The sequence below is a fragment of the Panthera onca genome, chromosome C1 (assembly GCF_046562875.1).
Source record: "Panthera onca isolate mPanOnc1 chromosome C1, mPanOnc1 haplotype 2, whole genome shotgun sequence".
NCBI classification, from domain to species: Eukaryota; Metazoa; Chordata; class Mammalia; order Carnivora; family Felidae; genus Panthera; species Panthera onca.
In genome coordinates, this window is record NC_138346.1 from 145119819 (window position 1) to 145134147 (window position 14329).

The following is a 14329-nucleotide window of genomic DNA, read 5'->3' on the forward strand; positions in this document are numbered from 1 at the left end:
TTAAAGTCTATTTTGTCTAATTTAATTATTGCTACCCAGCTTTTTTTTTTTTAACTGCACTTGCATGGTAAATGTTTTTCCATCCTTCAGTTTCAATCTGCATTTGTCTTTAGGTTTGAAGTGAGTCTTTGGTAGACAGCAAATAGATGGGTCTTGCTTTTTTATTCATTCAGTCATCCTAGATCTTTTGATTAGGGCATTTAGTCCATTTACATTCAAAGTAATTATTGATAGGCATGTACTTATTGCCATTTTCTTACTTACTTGTGGTTGTTTTATAAGTACTGAGGCCCATAGAAATTGGATACATCAGGCAAATTAGAAAAGAGGAAATAAAAATTAAATTAATACTTATTATATGCCAGGCAATGCTTTACATACTTTCCTGTAAGAAATATCATTTAAATATCATTTCCACCATTTCACGGTTGAAAATGGAGGACACACAGCTAATATTTGGAATCTGGGATTTGAACCCAAGCCTGTATGGCACCAAAGTCCATGATCTATGTCTATACTTAAAAGCCAGATATCCCAAATATTGAGCAAGTCCTCTTTCCAGAGCATGATGCTGCCTGTTCCCAAGTCTTTGAGACAAAAATTATATTATCTAGCCCTCATCACTTTTTTCTAGCACAAAAATATACTTTTGTAATCAGCCCTCACCTATTTACTGATTAACATGACTACATTTCATACTCCTGGATAAGGGGTTTGATTCTCAAATGAAAACCTGGGGTATTCCCAGGTCCTGCCCAAATATGATAAAAAATATCACAAAAATCTACATTTGATACTTTGGTCAAGCCTTCATCAGAGTTGCTAAGAGACTACATGTTCATGTTCCCTTTCAGGACAAACAAATCAGCTAACATGGAAAGAGGGGGAAGGAAAGAGAGCCCCTGAGGCTAAAGACAGGAAAACACTGAGAGTAGAATTAACACTATGAAGAGGAAAGGCAAAAAGAGGCTGTGATCCAAACAAAATAGCAGCAAGTGAAACGAACAGAGGTGAGTGTGAAGAGCAGGCATCCTGAAACAGAGGAGGGGCTGAACAAAACTCTAAAGAAGCAAACGACTGAGCAGACAAAAGGCCCCCAAAATAGTGAAATATGGAACTTTTAAGAAGAAAATCCTAAAGATAAGACAGTGCCCAAAGAATTTGCATACTGCTTTGAAATGCACTTTTACTTTGGAGAAGAGATTCTGGGAAAGCTAAGAGATACTCCAAACGTACTTAATTGCCCTGTTGCCTTTCCCCACACATTCCACCAGGTGGAGGTGGGAAGTGGGTCTTGTTTCAAAGAATTCCTTTGACAAAGAACCTGCAAAAACTTACCACTTGGATTATTTAAAGATGGTCTACAAAGTTGTGACTGAGTAAATAAAGTTGGAACCATGAGAGAAAAGTGATAGGAAATAATGAATATGAAGAATCATCTATCATTTATTTATTTAGAGTGAGTGATTGGGAGAGAGGGGCAGTGGGAGAGAAAGAGAGAATCTTAAGCAGGCTCCACACTCAGCATGGAGCCCAGTGTGGGGCTTGATCCCATGACCCTGGGATCATAACCTGAGCCCAAATCAAGAGTTGGATGCTCAACTGACTGGCCACCCAGGCTCCCAAAGGTGAATTTTTAAAGCTGAAAACTGAAATCAAAACCTATTTGTAATGTGGAGAAAAGAAGGGACCCATGGACTGGATCTGTGCCCAGAAAGTAGATAGAGGCAGACCACACAGGACCACAAAGCAATTATTAAGGATGTTAAAGTATATCCTAAGATAGGCAGGAAGAGGCTACTGATCTTAGGGGAATGAGAGGAAGTAATGTATTAATTAGGACTCTATAGATTGCAAATGATATCAGTTCTAAACTCAAACTGGCTTTGACAAAAAAGCAAAAGTATCTGCTGCTTTAACTGAAAAGTCCTGAGATACATCTAAAATGAGATGCCACTTCATTCTGGGCCTGAAATGATGTTTATCAGACTTGACCTTTTTCCTATTCTTGGTTCTGCTTCCCTCCATGCAGCCTTCATTTTCAAAACCCCCATGTGGTGGTAAAGGGACAGTCAGTAGTTCCATATCAACAAGTCCAAGAGAAAAAGGTTCTCTCCACAGAAAATACCACACAGCCTTGAATCCATTTTCAATACATCAACATGAAAAAATGATAGACAGGGTATGAAGGTTTTTCTCCACAGGAAATTCAGGGTACCACTATCAAAGCAAGGGGAAAACAGGTGCTGGTGGCCAAACAATGGTGCTTTTCATCACACATTTCCAATAATGTGACATCAGTATAGACAGATGATTCTCTATTTGAAATCACAAATTTATTTATAAACATGCACACATTCAGTTGAACAAAAGCTGGTATAGTTTATAGCCATTTACCTCACACAGTATGAGGCTACTTAAGGTCTTCAAAATTTTCTGACATTGTGAAATACCTTAAGGATGTCATCATTTGCTCAGAACCAAATTGTAATTTTGTGATCTTCGTTACTCAAGCAGAGTAAAATCTTCGAAATGATTTTGAGGCATTATTTTATACTTGAAGAGGAACAGTTATGTGAATAAAACAAATGTAATATATGTTTGATACCTATAGTGTGTATCTGTGCAGACAAAGAAGCTGAAAACAAGGAAGTGTGTGGTAAATCAGGAGACCTGGCTCAGATCACAATCGTGTTGTTGATTACTTAAGCTATTGATTACTTACAGATTGTTGATTAGGTTCAGCACACACCTCCACTGCGCAGTGGTAGCAGGGCATACTTCCTGGGCTCACATCTTGCCTCTGCCATTTATTAGCTGTGTGACCTGAAGCAAGTTATTCAACCTCTTCCATATCTGTAAAGCGAGAATAACAATAGTACTGCTTTCAATGGTTACTACAAGGATTAAATGAGTTAAAATTTGTTAACATGCTAAAACAGTGCCTGATGCATAATTTTTTTTTAGTGCTACACATGTACTCGCTCAATGTACTTGACTTTTTTATTTTAGCTTTCTTATTTCAGTTTACTTATCTGAAAAATAAACACAATAATACCTACAGTTTCCCAGTATATTAAATGACATAATAGTATGTAGAACTCCTAGCACAGAGCTTTGCATAGAGCAGAAATTCAGTAAATATGGTTCTTCTTTCTCCCTTCAAAGACTGAAAGACTATTCTGGTTAACAAATACTGGAATGGAACCAAATTCAATTCCTGTCTAGTAATTTTCTATTTCTACATTTTTCAATATTTCTCTTTAACCCTCACTTTCACACTCTCTTACCACAGCACACCTAGCAGCATGCACACCCATATACCCACCAATTGGCATACAGGAGATGCTCAGTAAATAGTTGCTAAACAAATAAATGATTATTCAACCCTTCACTTCAATGTACTTTGTCCACCCAGTGGTATCTTTAGATATTTTAAGACAGATTTAGCAAAGTGGACAACTCATGATCCAGACAATTTTTCTCTTTCCGTGTAAAAATTCCATTTATATAAAAATAACAGAGCAGGACTGCAACCAGCTGTCACATCATGTCGACATGTGCAAGCACACGGCCCTGTGTGATGAGCATAGTTCTTGAGTTGTGCCATGTTACACTCTGTCAAATGGAATATGCTAGGAAAAGAAGTGTTAGCCCACAACTTTAAAGTTACAAGTAGGTATTTTGCAGATAGAAAAATAAGGGATGTGAAAGATATGTCCTTTAAAACACATCTTTGCTTTCAAAGTTTTAACCTAAGATAGGACTGATCTTGGTCTAAACCATTATAACAGAAGAAACTTTAGGATGTTTCTCATCTTCTCGATCCTCTTCCATTGTTTCTATTGTCTTGGGCAATAAATTTCAGTATTTGATCAAATAATGGCAGATTCCATGCTATCCCATTCAGGTATCCCCAGTTTATCTATAATGATTTTCCTCTTGTCAGCTCATTTCTTAAACCTTTGCTGAATCTGGTTTCAGTGGTACTATAAACAATCATCATTGCATTGTAAAACTGGAAACTCTCCACTAAAATAGTGTTTTGATCCAGGTTGCCATAGTAATAAGTGTATGCTCCCCTCTTTGGAGGCCTTGTTATATGAAGTATCTGTGATTTGCTCAGAATGGCCCCAGTTCATCTGTCAAAATGGGTTTTTCCTTTTTTAAAATAATGATCTAGAAAATCCCACGGCGGCCACAAATATTTTACAACCATAACGAGGAGCATTGGAGTAGTCAAGCTTTATAAATCTATGCCATTATTACATTAGAATAAATCATGTTTCTTAGGTATATTACATAGGCCTGTGTAAGCCTAATTTGAGGTTTACTATTCAACAAGGGTGCGGTTGTTTATAATGAAAAGAGAATTATTAAGTGTGACTTCAAAAATGCATCATATGTCAGTTCATGTAGAGAGACCCTGGAGCAAAAAAATGGAAATTACTTCTTATTTCTATCAAAATACTGCAAATAGCTATTCAGGTTCAAACTTAGTTACAATTAGAATGTGATGAGCAATGATTTTTTATAACAGCATGAAATTGTACATTCCATTCACGTTTGGGTTCAAATTATTCATTGGTAGGAGGGAGGAAAAAAATGAGAAATCTGGCAAATTTATCAATGTCACCATGAAAAAAAAATATGATGGTACATTATTTGAAATAAAAATGTTCCAGTCAGTTACAGTAATTTGATACAAGAACTATGGTACTTTTTTCCTGCAGGAACGAGAGTAAACAAACACTATATCAACAAACCAGCAATAGAATCCACAAAAAGGTGTAAGATCATTTTTCATCTAAGACAAATGGTTAAGTTGGTTACTTTCTGTAAGTCACTACCAGCTACAGGATTATTTTATGTAATTCACTGCTGGCTACTGCCTCATAATATCTGATGTGGGAATATTAAAAACATCAGTGGGCGAAAGAACAGGAAGAATCCATCTGTATTCAATGAATTCTAATTAAAAAGTAATTACAGCACAATAAGGTAGCTGCCAACTTTATTCCCTCTTCCTGACCACAAACCACACACACAGAGTATTAGTCTTCTGCTATTTGTATCCTGCTAAACAAGCAGAAAGTCAGCCAGGAACCAGACACACATTTCCTTGCATTTTTCAGGTGACTTAGTTTTAAACAACTGCAGCCCCAGAAGACGTTCAGGGGCAGAGGTGGTGCACATCTTCTGTTATAATTGACCTGGGCTTTGAGATTTCTCTGTCATGATGTATCCCAGAATGTTGCATGATGGGAAGACCCTTGTTATTCCTCCACCAGCCGAGCCAAACGGACAAGATCAAGTAGGCCTGGGACTTGGGAAAAAAGGGAAGAAATATTGACAGATAAGTAACCACTCCAGGAAATGACAGGCAGCTGGAGCAGTGGCGGGACTCTCAGGATTCAGATGTAATCCTTTAACCTCATGCTCAAACTCTGTAATCTTTCAATGAGATGGAAGAGAGGAAGGAAAAAAGCAAATTGCTTAATCAAAGCCCTTAATATGTGACCAGGATTAGTAACTAAGTCGGAATGACAACCTGTAGTTATAAAAAGGCTTCATAAAATAGACTCAGTACTAATGAAGTTGTGTCTGCAGAGCTGAGAATAAGGAAGGAAAAGGTAACCTGGCATTTCAGTTGGCACAGATGTCTTTCACAACTGTTTTCCTGACTACCACAATTTTTCTTTGGCTGACAAAAGAAAGGCCTATAGCCTGCGTTTCTTCTGCTTGGCAAATCTCCCATTTCACCCACATTCTATAAGATCTTCTTTATCTAATAGACAATATAGCAGGTGTCAGTAGGGTTTCTATCTAAAGAAGAAGAATAGGCTTTGGCGTAAGTCATTTGCTGCTGGGGGCACTAAAAGATGTCGGGGTTCTTCTTCAGAAAAGAAGTGCTAACAGGCTAAAGTGGCCCTTGTCAATTCACATTAAAAATGGAAAAAACTAGCACGCTGGATTTATACAGCATCCTAAGAGGCAACCATCCATGTTATGAGTTTTGTGTTAACCTTCAGAAATGGTGGGAAGTGTGCATCAGTTACCCCATTATATGACAGGGCATTCTTGTTATCACCATGATCATAGTTAAGTAGCAAGAGCATTTTTATTGAAAGCAATGTATTTCAGCCATTTTGCCTTCTTTCTCCCTAATACATTAGCAATGTTCCTTGAAGTAAGCAACTAAAAATACTTTATATCACTTGAACAGGCTGGTCCTGGCCGAACCCTTAGAAGAGTAGGTATATGGGGTCTATAATTGGCCCCCCTAATCTATCACTGTATTATGTATTTTCCCAAAATATAGAAGCCTAAAACAATAAATATTTATTATCTTACAGTTCTGAGTGTCAGGAATCCGAGACTGGCTTAGCCAGGATGGTTCTGAAACAGGCCTCTCATGATGCTGCGGTAAAGCTGTCAGCCAGTGCTACATCCCTGGAAGGTTTGATTGGGCTGGAAGATCTGTTTCCAAGAAGACTCACTCACATGGCTGTTGGCTAAAGTCCTTAGTTCCTCATCAATAAGACCTCTTTTCAAGGCTCAGGACATGGCAGTTAGTTTTTCCTAGAGCAGGTGATCTAAGAGAAAGAGTTTCCTTTGTAACCTAACTTTGGCAAGGTGTATGATCACATCTTCTGTGTGCTTTCTCACACAGACTGACCCTGGCATAATGTGGGTGATGACTGCATGAGGAAGTGAACACTAGGAGACAAGACCCATCAGAAGCCAGCTGGAGGCTGGAACAAAAACCTATACTATGAAATAGGCACAAGGCCTGTGGTTATCGTGGCATAAGCTAGGAGGAATGATGTTGGTGAACTGGTTTTGGGGAAAGAACAATATGTGTGTGTGGATGTTTGGCTGGATTCAGAAGGAGCACTGCGATGTCTACACTAAAATCAGGCCAAAAAATTAAGTCTGATTTTTTATAGAGAGTCTGTAGAACAAAGCTGAGGGCCGTTTTCAAGCTACACTTTGGACATGAACAGTGTTGATTCTGCACCCATATAATCAAGTGTTATTCAGAGTGGGAAAGACTTTTACCCCACTTGGAAGAGTGGAGGACCATGGAGCAGCAACACATGGCTGCAGTGCCCGCTGTGTCCACCAGGGAGTCAGAGAGGAGGTTCCCGCAAAGGGTTGGGGCAGCCATGGTGAAGAGATGCTCCTTCAAAAGGTCTACAGAGTGGAGAGAGGTAGAAGACCATGGGCAGTGGGACTCCCCTTAGAGAATAAAAATATTTGGAAGGTCAAAGTGCTGCCGTTATGTAGATGGACACTAATAAATCAGTGAAGTTCATCAACCGTTATGTGTTCTTATTTGAATTTTCAGATAAGTGAGGTTAAATATAATTACAGATTATATTACCATATAATTACAGATACGCAGTACACACTCTGGATAGGCTAAGGTAACTTAAATGTTACAGACCTTGTCCCATCAAAGACTCCCAGGCCACACATGCAGCAACAATTGAGCATACACTCTGGGTTCACAGAATCCTTTTCTGTTCACCTCTTATTTTGTCTTGGGATCCCCCCTTTCTAATCCCTAGAGCAGACTTAGTATATTCCCCATCCAGGTAGAGCATCTTCTCAGACATCCTGGAGCATTTTCTTTGAATTGCCTATTTGTGAGCTGCATGAATAGGTCACTAATGGAGGAACCATATTCCATTCTTTTTTGTATCTCCAATACCTAGTAAGCATCTGGCATATAGGAGGCCCTTACTAAATGTTTAAATCTACTTGAATTATGGCTCTACTCCTAACTTGTCATATATCTCCTTCAATGTCAAAGCATAGTCTTAACTTTGAGGATATTCTTACAGATGTCCTAACTATGGACTGACAAAGATGTCATTCATTTCTCCATTTTTCAGTTTGAATACCCAGTATAGGCCAGATATAGACTAGGTGCTGGTTCTGCAGTGATGGGTTCTGGCCCCTTGAACCCAGAGTCTAGTTTATCAAATAAGTATAAATACTTATTTATAGTATTTATAATATATATATATATTATATATATATATTATATATATATATTATATAGAAGAGTGGAAGAACTCTGTGAGACCTTCAACAAAGACAAAGAAAGCATTTTTTAAAAAAAATCATAGTTGAATAATATAATAACTAAAATGAAAAATACAATAGAGAGAATCAACAGATTAGAAGATGCAGAAAAACAGATCAGTGATCTGGAAGACAGGATAATGGATAGCACTGAAGCTGAATAGCAAAAAAAGAAAAAAAAAAAAAGTGAGGGTAGGCTAAAAAATGTCTTGGTCAACATCAAGCACAAACATTCTCTTTATATGGGTCCAAGAAGGAGAACAGAGCAATGGCCAGAAAACTTCCCTAACATAGGGAGGGAAATAGACGTCCAGGTTCAGGAAGCACAGAGTTCCAAACAAGATAAACCCAAGGAGAGCCACACCAAGACACATAATAATTAAAATGTCAAAGATAAAGACACATAATTTTAACAGCTAGCAACAGAAAATAAAGTAGTTAATACAAAGGAAATTCCCTAAGGCTATTAGCTGATTTTTCAGCAGAAAATTTTCAAGCTAGAAGCAGGATATATTTGAAGTGCTGAAAGGAAAAAAAACCTGTAACAGACAATACTCTACCTAGCAATTTAAGAAGAGAGAGTTTCCCAAACAGAAGTTAATCACCACTAAACCAGCCTAGCAATACTCTACCTAGCAATTTAAGAAGAGAGAGTTTCCCAAACAGAAGTTAATCACCACTAAACCAGCCTTACAAGAAACATTAAAAGGACTTATTTTAATACAAAAAAAGAAAGCCATAATTAGATGTAAGAAAATTAATTATGAATAAAAAGATGTAAAATATGACAACATATACAAACAACATGGAGGAAGGAGTAGTCTTTGTTTTAGAATATGTTGGATCTTAAATAATCATCAACTTAATATAGATTGCTATATACTTAGGATGTTGTATATGAACTTTATGGTAACCACAAACCCAAAGTTAACACTAGAGAAAGTCATCAATCATGAAGGAATGGAGAACTACAAAAACAACTAGAAAACAGTTAACAAAATGGGAAGAAGTATATACCTATCAACAATTACTTTAAATGTAAATGATCTAAATGCTCCAATCAAAAGACACAGGTAGGGGAATGTATAAAAAAACATGATCCATCTATATTTTGCCAGCAAGAGATTCACTTCTACCTATATACATATGTAGACTAAAAGTCAAGGAATGGAAAAAGATACTCCATGCAAATCAATGTGGAAAAAAAAGCCAGGGGTGCAATGCTTATAACAAAGACTATATATAGCAAGAGACCAAGAAGGGCATTACATAAATATAATTGTAAATGTCTATACACCCAACATGAGAGCACCTAAATCCATAAAGCAAATATTAACAGACATAAAGGGAGAAATGGACAGTAATAAATAAGAGTAGGAAACTTTAATACCCCACTTACAACAATGGATAGATCTTCCAAACATAAAATTAATAAGGAAACAGTGGCTTGGAATAACACATTAAACCAGATGGACTTAACACATATATACAGAATATTCCATCCAAAAACATTCTTTTCAAATGCATATGGAATGTTCTCCAGGATAGGTCATGTTAGGTCACAAACCAAGTATCAATAAATTAATTAAGAAGACTTAAATCCTATCATGCATCTTTTCAGACCACAACAGTATGAAACTAGAAATCAGTTCCAAGAAAAAAACGAAAAAAACACACAAATGTGTTTTGTAGAATGTAAATAACATGATACTAAACAACTGAAGGATCAACCAAGAAATGAAAGGAGAAATAAAAAAAATACATGGAGACAAATCAAAATGGAAACACAACAGTCCAAAATCTTTGCGACACAGTGAAAGCAGTTATAACAGGGAAATACATAATGATATAGGCCTACCTCAGGAAACAAGCAAGAGTTCAGATAAACAATATAATTTCACACATAAAGGAACTAGAAAAAGAAGAAAGAACAAAGCCCAAAAGGAGTAAAAGGAAGGAAATAATAAGATCAGAGCCAATATAAAAGGCATACAGTCTTAATAAAACCAGGAGCTGGTTCTTTGAAAATATAAATAAAAATTGCCAAACTTTTAGCCAAATTCATCAAGAAGAGAGAGAACCCAAATAAATCAGAAATAACAGAAGAGAAGTAACAACTGACACCACAGAAACACAAAGGAATGTAAGAGAATACTATGAAAAATCACATGCCAACAGATTGGACAACCTAGAAGAAATGGATAAATTCCTTGAAGTATATAACCTTGCAAAACAGAATAAGGAAGAAATAGCAAATCTAAACAGAGAAGTTATTAGTAATTAAATGAATTGGTAATCAAAAAAATCTACCAAAATAAATAAATAAAAGTCCAGGTGAATTCTACCAAATACATGAAAAAGAGTTAATGCCTATTTTCCTCAAACTATTCCAAAGTATAAAAGGAAGAAAAGCCTCCAAATACATTCTATGAAGCCAACATTATTCTGATACCAAAACCAAAGACACCACACACACAAAAAAGAAAATTATATGCCAATAACCTTGATCAACATAGATGCAAAGTCCTCAACAAATCATTATCAGGCTGATTAGACAACATATTAAAAGGATCATTCACCACAATCAAGTGAGATTTATTCTGAGGATACAAGGATAGTTCAATATTCCCAAATCAATCAATAGGATACACAACATTAATGAAATAAAAGATAAAAATCATATCTAAGTAGATGCAGAAAAAGCATGTGACACAACTTAGCATCCATTCATGATAAACAAAGTAGGTTTAGAGGAAACATACCTCTCAACATATTAAAGGCCATATATGAAAAATCCACAGCTAACATCGTACTCAATGGTAAAAAACTGAGAGCTTTTCCCCTAAGGTCAGGTACAAAACAAGGATGTCCAGTATCACCACTTTCATTCAACAAAATACTGGAAGTCTTAGCCATAGCAATCAGATAAGAAAAAGAAATAAAAGGCATCCAAATTGGCAGGGAAGAAGCAAAACTTTCACTGTTTGCACATGACATACTATATATAGAAAACCCTAAGGACTCCACCAAAAAGCTATTAAAAGTAATAAAGTCAGTAACATTGCAAGATACAAAGTTAATACCCAGAAATTGGTTGTATTTGTATACACAAATAAAGTAGTAGAAAGAGAAATTTTAAAAAAATTCACCTATATCAAAAAGAACAAAATACCTAGGAATAAACTTAACCAAGGAAGTAAAAGACCTGCGCTCTGAAAACTCTAATACATTGATAATATATATTTCATGCTCATAGATCAGGAGAATATTAAAATGCCCACACTACCCAAAGCAATCTACATATTTAATGTAATCCCTATCAAAATAACATTTTCCACAGAATTAAACAAATACTACTAAAATGTGTATGGAACCACAAAAGACCCCAAATAGCCAAAGCAATCTTGAAAAAGAACAAAGTTGGAGGCATCACAATCCCAGATTTCAAGGTATACTACAAAGCTGCAGTAATCAAAACAGTATGGTTCTGGCACATAAACAGACACATAAATCAACAGAACAAAGAACCCGAAATATAAACCTATGCTTTTACGGTCAATTAATCCATGACAAAGGAGGCAAGAATATACTATGAGGAAAAGACAGTCTCCTCAATAAATGGTGTTGGGAAAACTGGAAAGCTACGTGCAAAAGAATGAAACTGGACCACTTTCTTATACCATACACAAAAACGAACCCAAAATAGATTAAAGACCGAAATGTGAGACCGGAAACTAAAACTCCTACAAGAAAGCACAGTAATTTCTATAGCGAATGTCAAACATGTCTCTAGAAATGTCTCCTAAGACAAGTGAAACAAAAACAAACTATTGGGACTACACCAGCATAAAAAGCTTTTGCACAGTGAAGGAAGCTGTCAGCAAAACAAAAAAGGAACCTAGTGAATGGGAGAAGATATTTGCAAATGATATATCTGATAAGGGGTTAATATCCAAAATATATAAAGAATAATCATAATCATAATCATAATTTGATCAAAATAATGGGCAGAGGACCTGAATATTTTTTCAAAGAATACATACGGATGACCAACAGACATATGAAAAGCTCAATATTTCTAATCATCAGGGAAATGAAAATCAAAACCACAATGAGGTATATCATCTTATACCTGTCAGAATGGCTAGAATAAAAAAGACCAGAAATAACAAGGGTTGGCAAGGATGTAGAGAAAATGGAACCATCATGCATTGTTAGTGGGAATGTAAATTGGTACTGCCACTATGGAAAACAGTATGGAGGTTTCTCCAAAAATGAGAAATACCTTATGATTCCACTACTGTGTACTTATCTGAAGAAAATGAAAACACTAATCCTGAAGATACATGCACCCCTATGTTTATTGTAGCATTATTTACAATAGACAAGATATGGAACCAACCCAAGTGTTATGAATGGATAAGGAAGATGTGTGTATATATATATATAAAGCAAAACTTTATATATATATATATATATATATATATATATGTGTATATATATATATATATAGACCATATATATATAGACCATATATATAAAATAGACCATCAGTCATAAAAAAGAATGAGATCTTGCCATTTGCAGCAACACAGATGGATCTAGAGAGTGTTATGCTTAGTGAAATACACCAGAAAAATAAAAATATATGATTTAACTTATATGTGGCATCTAAAAAACAGAACAAATGATTAAAGAAAAAGCAGAATGAGACTGTTATAGAGAACTGATGGTTATGGGGGATGGGCGAAAGGGATGAAGGGGAGTGGGAGACACAGACTTCAAGTTATGGGATGAATAGGTCATGGGAATAAAAGGTAAAGCATAGGGAATATAGCCAATGTTGTTGTAATACTGTTGTATGGTGATATGGTAGCTACACTTATGGTGAGCACAGCATAACATGGAGTCAATCACATTGTTGTGCACCTGAAACTAATGGAACATTGTGCATCAACTATACGCAAATAAAAGAAAAGGAGCCAAAAAAATGTATTTTAAAATATTAAAAAACACAAAGTAAAACATCTAAAATCCTACCACTTGAAGATTAATCAAAGAAAGAAAAAGGCCTCAGCCCTTCTAGTTCTGCCCTCCATTGTTCATAGCTTGGCTAAATTCATCAAAAGGTAAAGGCAACTGAAAATATTAATGAGTTAATAATGAAAAGGAATAGGTGACATGGCGTTGGTTGACATATTTGTGTGTATGTGTATTTCTTCTGTCATAAATACACAGAGAGGTACAATTTTAAAGTTGACGGATTTAAATCATGACTTAAACTGCATGTGACCCAACATTAAAAATGGAAACTGGCTTTCAAAATAAAACTTCATTTTCTGATTTTGTTCTTCCGTTTCTTCTTTCACCTAAAGGCTAAATACAGTTGAGGGTTTTCGAATTTGGGGAGTGTCTTCCATGCATTTTTGGCTTCAAGGTAAAACAAGATAGGGTATGCCTGGAAGTGAGTGCCTACTTGTGGAGAGGTGGCAATAGAAAATTCACCCCCAGGATTCATGAATAATCTCCAAGAGTGCTCTCAGAGCAGTTACTTGCTATTTCTTCCCATAAACCCCTTCCTCCTCCTGTCTTCCTCATTTCAGGAAATGGCACCTTCCATGCAGGTGCACAGTCCAAGAACATAGGAGTCATCCTTGATTTCTCTCTTTTCCCCCCACACTCTCCACATCCAGCCCATTAGCAAGTCCTTAGGATGCTGCCTCCACTACCACTATCCTTATATACTGCCAGAGATACTGTAATAGTCCCCCTGCTTCCTCTTATTAGCTATAATTCTTTTACACATAGCACCTAGAGTGGCTTATTTATTAAATATGAATCCAATATTGTCATTCCTCTGCTTAAAACCCTCCAATGGCTTCCCATCACATTAAGCAAATACTCCAACCTCCTTACTCTGGCTACAAAACCCTCGCTGACCAACCCTGACTACCTCTTCTATACCCTCCTCTTGCCCTCTCCCAGCCACTCTGGACTTTGGTCTGGTCATCACCAGACCCACCTGCTAGTGCCCACCTGGGAGCTTCTGCATGAATGGCACCCTCTGCCTCAGTTTCCTTCACACTCACTGCATGTCTGTGTCCTCCTTTTGATTCACAGCTTAGCTTATGTATCACTTCACAGAGAATTTCCCTTGACAGCCTCATCTAAAGTCTTTACTCTGCATTCCCTCACCTTATTTTGATTCCCTGTGTAGCTCTTATATACTGATTTC

General features: G+C 36.5%; 1 long non-coding RNA gene across 1 annotated transcript in view; it reads right to left on the reverse strand.

Moving 5' to 3' along the window:
• The window catches only part of LOC132673799 (uncharacterized), a 40520-nt gene that overhangs the window by 15148 nt on the left and 11043 nt on the right, over positions 1 to 14329 (reverse strand). The window contains exon 2 of the long non-coding RNA XR_009608206.3: positions 2726 to 2856. This is a non-coding gene — a long non-coding RNA (uncharacterized LOC132673799). The remainder of the gene's footprint in view (positions 1 to 2725; positions 2857 to 14329) is intronic.